The sequence below is a fragment of the Dipodomys merriami genome, unplaced genomic scaffold (genome assembly GCF_024711535.1).
Source record: "Dipodomys merriami isolate MVZ:Mamm:240054 unplaced genomic scaffold, mDipMer1.0.p SCAF_24, whole genome shotgun sequence".
In the NCBI taxonomy this organism is placed as follows: Eukaryota; Metazoa; Chordata; class Mammalia; order Rodentia; family Heteromyidae; genus Dipodomys; species Dipodomys merriami.
This window is the reverse complement of record NW_027203826.1, coordinates 20809915-20823911: the sequence shown is the minus strand read 5'-3', so window position 1 is coordinate 20823911 and position 13997 is coordinate 20809915. Positions and strand designations below refer to the sequence as shown.

Below are 13997 nucleotides of genomic sequence, written 5' to 3'. Positions count from 1 at the left end.
ATAGATTTGTTTTCCTGATTTTCCTCTCTGTTTATAAATTGTTGGTAAACAGAAAGGCTACTGATTTTTGTGTTTTGTTTTGTTTTGTTTTGTTGTCAGTCACGGGGCTTGAACTCTGGGCCTGGGTGCTGTCCCTCAGCTCTTCAGCTCAAGGCGAGCGTTCTACACGTGAGCCACTGCGCCACTTCGGTTTTTCTGAGTGGTTTATTGGAAATGAGTCTCACAGACTTTCCTGCCTGGGCTGGCTTTGAACCTTGATCCTCAGATCTCAGCCTCCTGAATAGCTAGGATTACAGGTGTGAGCTACCGGCGCCCCAAAGTGGGTGTTTTATTATTATTATTATTATTGTGAAAATATCATACGGAGGGGTTACAATTACATGAGCAAGGTAATGAGTACATTTCTTTCTCTTTTTTTGGGGTCCGGTCGTGGGGCCTGAACTCTGGGCCTGGGCGCTGTCCCTCAGCTCTTCAGCTCAAGGCTAGCGCTCTACCACTTGAGCCACAGCGCCACTTCCTGTTATTTTCTTTTTGCTTATGTGGTGCTGAGGAATTGAACCCAGGGTCTCATGCATGCAAGGCAAGCACTCTACCACTGAGCCACCTTCCCAGCCCCATGAGTACATTTCTTATCAAGCATTGTTGTCTCCTCCTTTGTTTCCCCTTCCCATCCCTTCCCATCTCCCCCTTCCCCTGTTTCTCCATCCCAACCCCCCCCCCCCCCCCCACCATCCCGGCACCAAAGTTGTAAAGTTCATTTTCAACATAATGTCTTGTACATCTCATTGTTGCAATGGGGCCACCTGTATTCCTATTTAAACAATTTGTTTTTTTCCTTCCCCTTCAACATCAAATACAGTGAAAAAAGGGGTTATACCGTGGGGGAGGGACATACAAAGCAACAAAGAAATCATAAATATGTTAGAAACAATAGCAAGGAAAAAAACAACCATTTGAGTCCTTATCTTGGGGTTCATTTCGCTTAACATCAACTTATCTGACTGTTTCTGCTTGTCTCAGACATAATTTTTTTTTTTTTTGTCGGTTGTGGGGCTTGAACTCTGGGCCTGAGCGCTGTCCCTCAGCTCTTCAGCTCAAGACGAGCACTCTATCATTTGAGCTACAGCGCCACTTCCTCAGACATAATTTTTTATCCTGTTTCTTTGTTAAGAGTTATTGATTAGCTTGGAGATGGAGTCTTCTGGGTCCTTTAGATTGTGCTATCCACAAAGAGGGATGGTTTGATTTCTTCTTCTCCTATGTATATACCTTTTATGTTTTGCCCTCCTTGTCTTACTGTTCTGGCTAGGAATTCTAGGAGTGGATTGAAGAGTGGAGAGTGGATATCCTTGCCTTGTTCCTTATTTTAGAGGAAATGGTTTTAGTTTTTTACCATTCATTATGATGCTGGCTGTTGATCTGTCAGATATATTATTTTGATGTATGTTCCTTATATATATTTATTCCTGGCTTCTCCAGAGCTTTTTTTTTTTTTTTGGGGGGTCCAGTCGTGGGGCCTGAACTCTGGGCCTGGGCGCTGTCCCTCAGCTCTTCAGCTCAAGGCGAGAGCTCTACCACTTGAGCCACAGCGCCACTTCCAGCTTTTTTCTTATGTGGTGCTGAGGAATCGAACCCAGGGCCTCAGGTATGCAAGGCAAGCGCTCTACCACTGAGCCACCTTCCCAGCCCCTTCTCCAGAGCTTTTAATATGAATGGTTGTTGGATTTTATTGAAGGCTTTTTCTGCATCTATTGAGATAATCACGTGATACTTGTCTTTGACTCTGTTAATGTGATGTATTATGTTCACTGATTATTTTGGGGATGGGGTCTCACTTCTACCTGGCTGCTTACTTATAGACTTCATGTCATCGGTGGGATTATAGGTGCTCACCATTGTGTCCAGCGTTTTTCCAGGAAGGTCAAGCCTTGTAAACTTATGTCTGGGCCAGCCTTGTATACCCTTATCCTCCCAATTTCAGATGGAATAAGCATGCACCATTTTACCCTGGATGTCTTTGCTCAGGCTAGCCATAAACCGTAGTCCTCTTTGTTCTCAGTCTCCCAAGTAGCTAGGATTATAGATATAAGCAACTGGCACATAACTTAAAGAATACAATTAAGACAACAAAAAAGGCAAATTATATATTGGAAAGGTGCAATGCTTAGCTCTGACATTGGACTTGTATTGAGAGACTATTTTTTAAAATACAAAATCATCATTACCAGGTGCTGGCTGCCTTTGAGGTGGTTTGATCTTGAAGTTGGATTCTGGTTGTTTTGGTGGGCCGTAGAGAGTGACTTTTTGTTATTATGTAGGCCACAAAGGCAAGTTCAGTTATAAGTTCCTAGAGTTTGAGTTCTGGCCTGATGGGAAGTTGTGTTATGCCAATGATAGCTTACAAAAATAATCCAAAAGAGGCTTATGTATACAAAAGTGTGATGGAGGAACTGCAGAAAATAATTGATGACAGTGAAATTACCAAAGAGGATGATGCTGATGAGAGTAGGCAACAAAAATCCGGAAGTCTTAATGAGTTTTTATTACTGTGTTTAGGATCTGAAGTGTTTGGTCTTCAGTCTTTTTTTTTTTTTTTTTGGTCGTGGGGCTTGAACTGGGCCTGGGCACTGTCTCTGGGCTCTTCAGCTCAAGGCGAGCGCTCTACCTCTAGCCACAGCGCCACTTCTGGTTTTCTAGTGGTTTATTGGAGATCAGAGTCTCACGGACTTTCCTTCCTGGGCTGGCTTTTAAGTGGGATCCTCAGATCTCAGCCTCCTAAGTAGCTATGATTACAGGCATGAGCCACCAGCACCTGGCTGGTCTTCAGTCTTAACTGGATTATACTTCAAGATTAAACCAGTCTAGACTGAATATTGGTGTGGATCTGTTTTTTTGGGGGTTAGTTCTTTTTAATGACCGTTAACAGGAAATTTTGTGTATATTGGGCTTTTTTTTTTTTTTTTTTTTTTTTTTTTTTTTTTTTTTTGTGGGTCGTGGGGCTTGAACTCTGGGCCTGGGTGCTGTCCCTGAGCTCTTCAGCTCAATGCTAGCACTCTACCACTTGAGCCACAGCGCCACTTCCTGGGAAAATTTTTATAGACTATAAGTGATTGTCTTTAAAAAATACATGATGAACTAAAAAAAGTACAAATCAATATAAAAAAGATACAGGCAACTCTGTTTTAAACCAGTGGGTGAAAGGCTGGACCAGGAATTTGCAAAAACAAATTGTCAAAGTGAAAAAGTATTTACAATGGCAAATTAAAATTACAGTGTAACCCTACTTCATACCTATTAATGTGGTATTAATGAAGAAGTCTGAAATGCAAAGTATTGACAAGTTATAGAGCAGTTGGAACTCTCAGACATTCCCAGTGGGTTTGAGGATAAGTATAACAATTTTGGAAAATTCTTTGTTCGTAGCTGTTGAAGTTATGTATAGTATGTGATCCAGCAATATTACTTCTAGATACATGTGTACCAATCAGCTGACTGTCTTTTTGTTCTCTCTGAATAGAAATCATTAAGTAGGCAAAGAGAAATTCCTATAGCATTGGTAGTCCTAAGTCCCTCAGTCCCCAAAGCTTAGGAGCAGAATTGGCAGACTCCAAGCCTTCAGTTCTAAGCCCAGAAAGCAAAGGCCCTATTATGTAAGGCTTTAACTACTAGTGGTCCTAACACTGGTAGCTTTTGAAATCCTTGGATTCTAGCACCTTTTTGTGATGAGTGCTATGGCTCTTAGGCATGCCATTAAATGTTACAGCTGTTAGCCTCAGGTTGATGGGATTTCTGGTCCTTAAGGCTTGTCAGCTTGCTAGAACTCTTGCAGAGACTAGGGCCCATCGTTATTTGTGTCTGTTCCACCACTTCTGCTTGCTGTCATTTCTGGGCAGTTCTCTGGATTTCTTTGCCACTTATTGCTATACTGCTGGTACCACTATAACTATAGATATCACTGTTGCCTCTACTGCTACCACCTTTAGCCTTTGTTGCTGCTGTAAGTCTGCCACTACTTCTCTTTGTTACCAACTTAGCCTGTTATTACCAATAATAAAGATCAAAAGTAGGCAAGAAAAGACTACTTCAGAAAGGCCTTTTAATGGGCCAATATTGCAACACAGCAGCATGATTCCTAGTTGATTTGAAGTGAACAGCTTGCTTATAGCAGGAAGAGGATGTGTATGGCAGGGGTATTTCCCACCAGTCATAGCACAATGAGGGGACTGTGTTTGTACTAATCACAGACCTTCTGCTAGGCCACCAGGAAGTGCTTCCCCTGGGGCCGAGTGAAAGTGGCTGCTAGAGTTCTCCAAGGCTTGTGATGGCATATAGTATGGTGCAATCTGCTTGAAACAGTTGTGGCTCAAAAAATGTCCTCTGGAGCTGAAGTTGTGCTTCTGTAGTAAGCAGCTGTGGGTAGTTGCTGTGTAGCTTCCTCAAGGTGTCTGTGGAATCTTTGAAAGCAACTGGGCTGCCATGAAAGCATTCTAGGAGTCTGTCAAAGAGGGGCTACTTGGCTGAAAAGTCTTTTCAAGGCAGCTGGGCACCAGGTTTAACACCTGTCAATTAGGGCACTAAATCCTCTATTCTTCAGCATCTTAGCTCATTTAAAGGCAAAATAAACATTAAAAGGGATAACTTTTAACAGTTTTTTTTAACAGTGTTCTACTTTTAGGAGAGTTGGGTCATTTTATTTGTCTCATATATCCGCAATAGAAATCAATGTAAGGTTGCGAATGTGGCTTAATGGTGGAGTTGCTTGCCTAGAATGCGTGAAGCCCTGGGTTCCATTCCTTAGTACCACATAAACAGAAAAAGCCAGAGGTGGCATTGTAGCTCATGTGGTAGAGAGCTAGCCTTGAGCAAAAGCAGCTCAGGTACAGTGCCCAGGCTCTGAGTTCAAGCCCCAGGACTGGCAAAAAAAAAAAAAAAAAAAGCAATGCATACTTCAGTTGAAAAACATATACGAGAAAATGAGCAAATCTTCATGATCTTGGAATAGCCATAGCGAGACAAAAAAAGATAAATTGGACTTGATCAAAAGTAAAAACTAGCTGGTTGCTGGTGGCTCATGCCTGTAATCCTAGCTACTCAGGAGGCTGAGATCTGAGGATTGTGGTTCAAAGCCAGCTCGGACAGGAAAGTCCGTGAGACTTTTTTCCCCTCAATCCTGGGGCTTGAACTCAGGGCCTGGGCACTGTCCCTGACCTTCTTTTGCTCAAAGCTAGCACTCTACCACTTGAGTCACAGCTCCCTTTTCTGTTTATGTGGTACTGAGGAATTAAACCTAGGGCTTTGTGCATGCTAGGCAAACACTCTACCACTAAGCCACATTCCCAGCTCTCCATGATATTCTTATCTCCAACTAATCACAGAAAAACTCAAGGACAGCATCCAGGTCCCTGAGTTCAAGTTCTAGGACCAGTGCAGGGGTTCATGTGCACACACATAAACACAAAGGTAAAACCTTTTGCTTCAGAGGGCACCATCAGGAAAATGAAAAGCTTCAGATGTGGTGACTGACATCTGAAATCATAAGCTATTAGGGGACAGAAGTCAGGAGAGCCATTCTTAGCAAAAAGATTATGAGACCCCCGACATACCCATCTCAATCAATAAAAAAGATCTTGTGGCCCTTGCTTTGTCCTTACAGCTACATGGAAAGATCATTGTTCTGGTGGCTGCCCAGGCAAAATGTGAAATCCTATTAAAAGAATAATGAGCCTGGTGCAGGTGGCTCACGCCTGTAATCCTAGCTACTCAGGAGGCTGAGAGCTGAGATCCGAGGATACCCATTCAAAGCCAGGCTGGGCAGGAAAGTCCATGAGATTCTTCCCCAGTTAACCACCAGAAAGCCAGAAGTGGCACTGCGGCTCAAGTGGTAGAGTGCTCACCTTGAGCTGATGAGTTTAGGGACAGTGCCTAGGCTCAGAGTTCAAGCCCCATGATTGACCCCCCTCAATAATGAAAGAGAAAGGGCTGGAGGAAAGTGGTAGAATAACTGCCTGGCAAGTGTGAGACAGAGGGTCATGGGGAGGGAGAGATGGTGGGAAAGGGAGAAGAGTAAATAAAAGAAATAGAAAGGGAAGGAAAGAGAGACTCAAAAAATGGGGGAAAAAAGCAATCTGATGAGACACATATTTAGAATATATAAAATATGTAAAAATGTTTCTCCAGAGAAGACATACAACAAGCATATAGAAATTTGCTTATGATTGCTAATTATCAAGGGAAATGAAATAAAATACTGATGAGATACCAATATCAATAAGATAGCAAAAAGAATCTTTAAGTAATAATAAGACAAGGATATTGAGAAATAGATATCTTCATATATCAATCAGAAAGTAAAATGATGCGCTTCATTTGGAATATGGCCCACCTCTTCAGATGATTAATCATACAGCTGCCACATGATGCAGTTCCTTTCTATGTTTATAACTAAGAGAAATGAAATCTTGTCACTATAAAAACTCATACTTCAGTGTTTTAGAAGAATTATTCATAATAGATAAAATATGGAAATAACCCAGATGTTCATCAACTGATGAATGGGCAGACAAAACATGGAACACTCATACAATGAAATATTTAGCTATATTAAAGAATGAAATATGGATTGATACATGAGTGACACAAATGATCTTGAAAACATTATGCTAGATGAAAAAAGCGAATTACAGAAGACCATGTATTATATGATTTTTTTTTTTTTATAGAAAATATATGTAGAACTAGCTACTCAGGAAGCTGAGATCTGAGGATTGCAGTTCAAAGTCAGCCTGGGAAGGAAAGTCCGTGAGACTCTCATCTCCAATCAACCACCAGAAAATGGGAAGTGGTGCTGTGGTTCAAGTGGTAGAGTGCTTGCCTTGAGCCGAAGAGCTGAGGGACAGTGCCCAGGCCCAGAGTTCACGGCCAACAACAACAACAAAAAAGAAAATATAGAGTCAGAAAGTACCTTAGTAGTAGCTTAGGGCTAGAACAGAGGGTATGAGGGACTAATAAAGGATAGGATTTCTTTTTAAGACATTGAAATGGCCTAAAATTAACTGTGGTTATAGTTTTACATATTTGACTACTCTGTAAATCATTGAGTTGAATAAATGGACAAATTACATGGTATGAATTAGATGTTATACTATATTGGAATAATAGTCATGAGTTGAAGTCTTATAAAATGGTGTAGTAGTTGCATGTAACCTATAAATGTCCTTCTGTATATCTGTTTAAATAATCTAGGTTACTTAAAATAATTGATAGCATGCAGATAATGGGTAGATAGTTGTTATACTGTAGTAACAGTGTAATAAAAAATTTGGACATGTTCAATATACACATACCTTAACTAGAGTATACAAACAGTACCTAAGGAGAACAGTGCTCAGATAGAAAGTTCTAGAGAGACCCAAAGATCTGTGTCTAGGAGGCGATAGCAGGGTATGCTAGTAGATCAGTTTATCTGCATGGACTCACATATGCGCTCTGTATGCAGGAAATTTAAAGCTTTTTGGAACTTTCTGGAATTTTATTCCTAATAATTTATACGTGGTTGGATGAATCTACAAAGCCAGAACCCATAGGTATGAAGAGTTGATTATATTAAGAAATCTTGGTTATAGCTGGGTGTCAGTGGCTCATAACTGTAACCTAGCTACTTAGGTGTGAGATCTGAAGATGGTGGTTCAGAGCCAGTTTGGGCAGAAAGTCCCTGAAGCTTTTATCTCCTACTTAACCACAAAAAAAGCTGGAAGTGGAGCTGTGGCTCAAGTGGTAGACAGCAACCAGTCTCGGAGTTCAATGAAACCCCAGGCACACACACACACAAAATCTTGGTTACATAGAATGATGTGTTATAACAAGCTGTTAATAATAGTTGTTTATGTGATGGGCTAGCAGATTTTTAAAAATAAATTAGTTCTGGGGTTTGTACTCAGGGCACTGTACTCGTAATGCTTTTTCCTCTTAAGTTTTGTATTTTACCACTTAAGCCATACCTCCAGATCCAGCTTGGATTTGTCTTCCCAGGCTGTCTTCTATGGAATAGGAGATTTTTAAAAAATCTTTTCTGGTTGTTTCATCCTCTCTGTTAATAAAACTATCTGAAATTAAGGAAATAAAAAAAAGTTTTGAAACCTTAAAAACCAGGTATGCATAAATAAAACTGTCCATAATAACTTCATTATTATTATTTTTGGGGGGCGGGGTCCGGTTGTGGGGCCTGAACTCTGGGCCTGGGCGCTGTCCCTCAGCTCTTCAGCTCAAGGCTAGCGCTCTATTGAGCCACAGCGCCACTTCCGGCTTTTTTTCTTTTTGCTTCTGTGGTGCTAAGGAATCGAACCCAGGGCCTCATGCAAGGCAAGCGTTCTACCACTGAGCCACCTTCCCAGCCCAATAACTTCATTATTAACACCAGCTGGAAAAGACTAAATGTTCACCAACAAAAACATGTATAAATAATTTGATGTAATCTTACAGTGGAACACTGTCCAGCAGTGAAGAAATAAATCGTAGCCATATTCAGCAATCCGGTAAATAATGACAAAAGGATGATTAAAAAAATATATGATCAAAAGAAACCTAACACAAGTCAGGTGCCTGTGGCTCATGCTTGTATTCCTAGCTACTCAGGAGGGTGAGATCTGAGGATCGGGGTTTGAAGCCAGCTGGAACAGGAAAGTCTGTGAGATTCTTCTAACAATTTACTCAGAAAGCAGGAAGTGCCACTGTGACTCAAGTGGTAGAGTGCTTGCCTTGAGCAAAGGAAGCTCACTCAGGGATGGCGCCCAGGCCCAGAGTTCAAGCCCCAGGACCTGCAGAAAAAGAAAAAGAAACCAGACACAAAAGATCATATACCATATGAATATATTAGGTAGAGTTCAGAAAAAAACTAACCTGTGTGATAGAAGTGAGGATTGTGTTTTTAAGAAGGACAAGAGGAAGGAATATGAGGGGCCTTCATGGATTTAATGGATGTTTATTTGGGTGTCTCCTAGAAAAAAGTCATCAAACTGTACTTGACTTGTTTGTTAAAATCAGTTTTTGATTAAAATATTTCCCCCAAACACAGACTATCAAAAGCTCTTTGGGTCCCGATGACTTCACAAGTAAATTCTACTAAACAGTTAAGAAAGAAAGAAAAGTCCATTCTATAAAACACTTCCAGAAGATGTAGAGAAAATATTTTGTTAAAGCTAGCTTTATACTCTTATATGCAATTAAACAAAGATACTCTGAGAAAAGAAGATCATACAGAAATAATCCCTATGAACAGAGATGCAAGATTTAAAAGCATGTTTTAACAAATTTATTGCAGTTTATCAAAAGAATCATGCCAAGTGAGTTTTATTTGAGGAAAACATGCACTGTCAAAGATGGAAGAGGGGAAACTGAAGGAAAGGATGAAATTGTTCAAAACAAGAAATGTACTCATTACCTGACTTATGAAATGGTAACCCCTCTGTTCAACGCGTTGATAATAACAATAACAATTTGTTTTAAAAAAGAAGACATTTAGTGTGACAGGCGCTGGTGGCTCATACCTGTAATCCTGGCCACTCAGGAGACTGAGATCTGAGGATTCAAAGCCAGCCTTGGCAAGAAAGCCTGAGACTGTTATCGCCAGTTAATTACCAAAGAAGCCAGAAGTAGTGGTAGAATGCTAGCCTTGATCAAAAAAGCTCAGACAGATCCCAGACCCTGAACTCAACCCCAGGACCAACACACATACAAGCATGCACGCATGCACTCACACACGCACACCCAGGACCAACACACACTTTGTTGTATGTGTTTTGGTACTGGTGTTTGAACTCAGGGCCAGCCTGGGCAGGAAAATCCCATGACACTCTTTTTTTGTTTGTTTGTTTGTTTGTTTGTTTGGGTCCAGTCGTGGGGCCTGAACTCTGGGCCTGGGCGCTGTCCCTCAGCTCTTCAGCTCAAGGCTAGCGCTCTACCACTTGAGCCACAGCACCACTTCTGGCTTTTTTCTTTTTGCTTATGTGGTGCTGAGGAATTGAACCCAGGGCCTCATGCATGCAAGGCAAGCACTCTACCACTGAGCCACCTTCCCAGCCCCCTCCCATGACACTCTTACCTCTAATTAACCACCAGAAAACCGGAAGTGGCACTGTGGCTCAAGTGGTAGAGTGCTCTACTTGAGCTGTGAAGAGCTCAGGGACAGCACCCAGGCTCAGAGTTCAAGCCCCAGGACCGACAAAAAAAAGTGTTTGTGCTTCAAAAAAGTGTTAGGTGGGCACTGTAATCTCAGGTTAGAAGCTAGTCTGAGCAAGAAAGTCTGTGAGACTCTTTATCCTAGTGGACATGTGGCTCAAGTGGTAGAGCACCAGTTATGATCAAAACAAAACAAAAAACCTAGGGATAGTGCCTAGGTTCTGAGTTCAAGCCTCAGTACCCTTATTCCCCCCAAAGGTAATATTGAGTGAAAAAACAGGTTGTATAATAGGAGAAAACTGTTTCCAAATCAACCACTGGATTAAGGATATATAAAAAATCACCAAACTCTCAGTACTAACCAACAACCTAACATCTAAAAATGTGAAAGGTTCAATAGACATTTCATTAAAAAATATATATACTAAATACATAAAATGTTTAGTTTCACATAGTATTATTCACTAAAGAGATGGAAGTTAAAATCACAATAAGCACCACTGTATAACTGAAAGACCATCATACCATACCAAATATTGCCAAAGATGTAAAATAACTGGAATTCTTTTTTTTGTTGTTGTTGGTCGTGGGGCCTGAACTCTGGGCCTGGGCACCTGTCCCTCAGCTCTTCAGCTCAGGGCTAGCACTCTACCACTTGAGCCACAGTGCTACTTCCTGCTTTTTCTGCTTATGTGGTGCTGAGGAAGCGAACCCAGGGCCTCATACATGCAAGACAGCCACTCTACCACTGAGCCACCTTCCCAGCCCAAAAGCTTTTTTTTCTTTTTTTTCTTTTTTCTTTTTTTTGGTCTGTTGTGGGGCTTGAACTCTGCACCTGGGCACTGTCCCCGTGCTCTTCAGCTTAAGGCGAGCGCTGTACCGCTTGAGCCACAGCACCACTTTTGTGGAATTCTGTTTTATTTTTCATGCCAATAATGGGACTTGAACTTAAGGTTTCATGCTTTCCCTCCGCTTTTTCACTCACAGCTGGTACTCTACCACTTGAGCCATACCTTTAGTCCAGGAACTAGAATTCTACACTTGGTTGTTTTCTTAAAGTGTTGCAGTGGTTACATTCCTAGATATTTGCTGAAGTAACAACTTGTATAAACTAACATTAACAGCAGCCTTTTTTTTATGATGGCTCCCAAGTGCCCAGGAATAGATAAGTAGATGATAATCTATCACAAATTTGAAGTATAGGACTTAGCCAGATAAGAAAGCATGAGCTATTTATAGACAAAGCAACAGATGAATATCAGATATGCTGAGTGTGCTCTGGGTGCAGCTAAATATATTCATTATCTTTATTAACATTTTTCATGGTTATATACTTAGAACATGTGCAGTTTGTTACAGGTCACCTATATATAAATAAAGCTGTTTTCAAGATGTTTTAAGAAGTTATACATCCAGTGTTGGTGGCTCACGTGTATAATCTTAGCCACTCAAGAAGCTGAGATCTGAGGATCGTAGTTCGATGCCCACATAAGCAGGAAAGTATGTGCATCTTCAATTAACTATCAAAAAAGCTGTGCTGGAGGTAGGGTTCAAAATTCCAACCCAAAAGTATATCCATGAGTTGAAGCTCTAGTAAAAACAAAGATATCCTGAGACTTGAACTCAGGGCTTTGGTGCTGTCCCTGAGTGAGCATCTTTTGCTCAAAGCAAGCCCTCTACCACTTGAGCCACAGCTCCACTTCCAGCCTTTTCTGTTTATATGGTGCTTAGGAATGGAACCCAGGGCCTAATGCATGTGAGGCAAGCAAGTACTCTACCACTGAGCCACATTCCCAGCCCCATCCCTAAGATTTTCTTTCTTTCTTTCTTTTTTTTTTTTTTTTTGCTCATGGCTGGCACTATATACTTGAGCCACAACTCCTCTTCCAGCTTTTTGGTGGTTATCTGTAGATGAGAGTGTTTCAAAGACTTTCTTGTCCATTTTAGCTTTGAACTATAATCCTCAGATCTAAGCCTTTTGAGTAGCTAGAATTATAGGCATGAGCCACTAGCACCCTGCTCAACAGCCTGTCTAATATACATCATTACTACACCTTTTATATAATCAATTTATTTGTTTGTTTGTTTATTTAGACTCCTGGTTTGAACTCTGGGCCTGGGCGCTGACCCTCAGCTCTCAGCTCAAGGTGAGCGCGCTTCCACTTGAGCCACAGTGCCTCTTCCTGTTTTCTGCTGGCTAATTGGAGATAAGAGTCTCCTGGACTTTCCTGACTTGGCTTTGAACCGTGATCCTCAGATCTCATCCTCCTGAGTAGCTAGGATTATAGGTGTGAGCCACCAGTGTCCGGCTTTATAATTATTTTAAATATGTACAAAACAGAAAACATTGAATGAAAATTTGTTCTTATAAACTATCAAAAAATTAGAGTTCATTTGGAGAACAGACTTTTAACTGGGGGCAATTAGTCTCCCTTGGAGACACATAACCATCACTGGCATCTAGTGAATGGATAGAAGTCTGATGTCCTGCCAAATAGCTTATAATAAAGAATTAGCCACTGTATGTTGAAATGCCATTGTTGGAAAACATTGAGATAGGGTATCTAATGACAATTTAGCTGCTTGACATTTGAATTCTGTTATACATTCATATGTTATTGGCAAAACAAAATACTAAACAACCTTTGTTAAGATTGTCTTATGCCTTTGGGAATATGTAAATTATGTGTTGTTACTTGCTTGTTACTGTTCATTCTTTTAGAAAAATCAATTACTAGCTATGCAACCAGAGACATGAATGTTTTCAATTGTGTGCTCATATATGTAATTTTTGAACTTTTGGAGAGTTGGAAAGTTCATGGCCCAGGAGTTTCACTCATGGTCTTTCAGTTAATAAATATTAATCTAGGGAATAATATCCATGCTTCTACCTGTGCTCTTGTTAGGTATTTTATGATCTCAAGGCTACCTTGCAGTTTTATCTTTCCTTTCTTACACATCTTGCTTTTTCTGCAGTGAATGAACCAACATTTCTCTTTGGCCTACCACTTTCTTCATCCTTACAGATTTGCAGACAGTAAATAATATTTCCTTTTACTGGAGCTGCCCTTAAATGTAAATTTCACCTCTATTCAGTTTCTATTTGTTAAAAGTCATCTCAGACATAAAATTATTTGAAGATATTCCTCATATCTCATTAGCTGACAAATAAGAAATTCTTAGCAAGTGAGACACGTAAGGGGAGCCTTTTTCCGATGAGATAGGAAAAGAATAGGAGAAAGAAGTTTCTAGGAAATAATTTCATTGCTCTTCTTGAAAACAACTTCCTCTTTTTTTGGGGGGGTGTCCGGTTTTGGGGCCTGAACTCTGGGCTTGGGCGTTGTCCCTCAGCTCTTCAGCTCAAGGCTAGCGCTCTACCACTTGAGACACAGCGCCACTTCTGGCTTTTTTCTTTTTGCTTATGTGGTGCTAAGGAATCAAACCCAGGGCCTCAGGCATGCAAGGCAAGTGCTCTACCACTGAGCTATCTTCCTAGCCCAAGCAACTTCCTCTTAACCTGTTGGAGCCAATTACCTAAGTTGAATATTAGAAATATTTATCTTAAAGTTTCATTAGAACAAATTGAAGAACGATATTCAGGTCCCCACAATACCTTAATATAATTATAAAGGAAACTACCTTCGCACTTGTTGCATGCCCCTGGAATTTGTGTAAGAGTAAAGACTCATAAGCTTGCTATGGTCAGCTCCCAATTAAATGTTCTTTTTTTTTTGGTCCATCCTGGGGTAGAACTCAGGGCCCAGGGATTGTCCCTGAACTACTTTTGCTCAAGGCTATCACTCTACCACCTGAGCCACAGTGCC

General features: G+C 40.8%; 1 protein-coding gene across 7 annotated transcripts in view; it reads left to right on the top strand.

Annotated features, from left to right (window-relative positions):
- The window catches only part of Ralgps2 (Ral GEF with PH domain and SH3 binding motif 2), a 139190-nt gene that overhangs the window by 12353 nt on the left and 112840 nt on the right, over positions 1 to 13997 (top strand). The window contains exon 2 of one of the 7 annotated variants that reach the window (XM_070034381.1): positions 12268 to 12320. The exons of the other annotated variants lie outside the window; for them this stretch is intronic. The gene's annotated coding sequence lies outside the window, so the exon portion shown is untranslated. The remainder of the gene's footprint in view (positions 1 to 12267; positions 12321 to 13997) is intronic. 7 annotated transcript variants of the gene reach the window in all.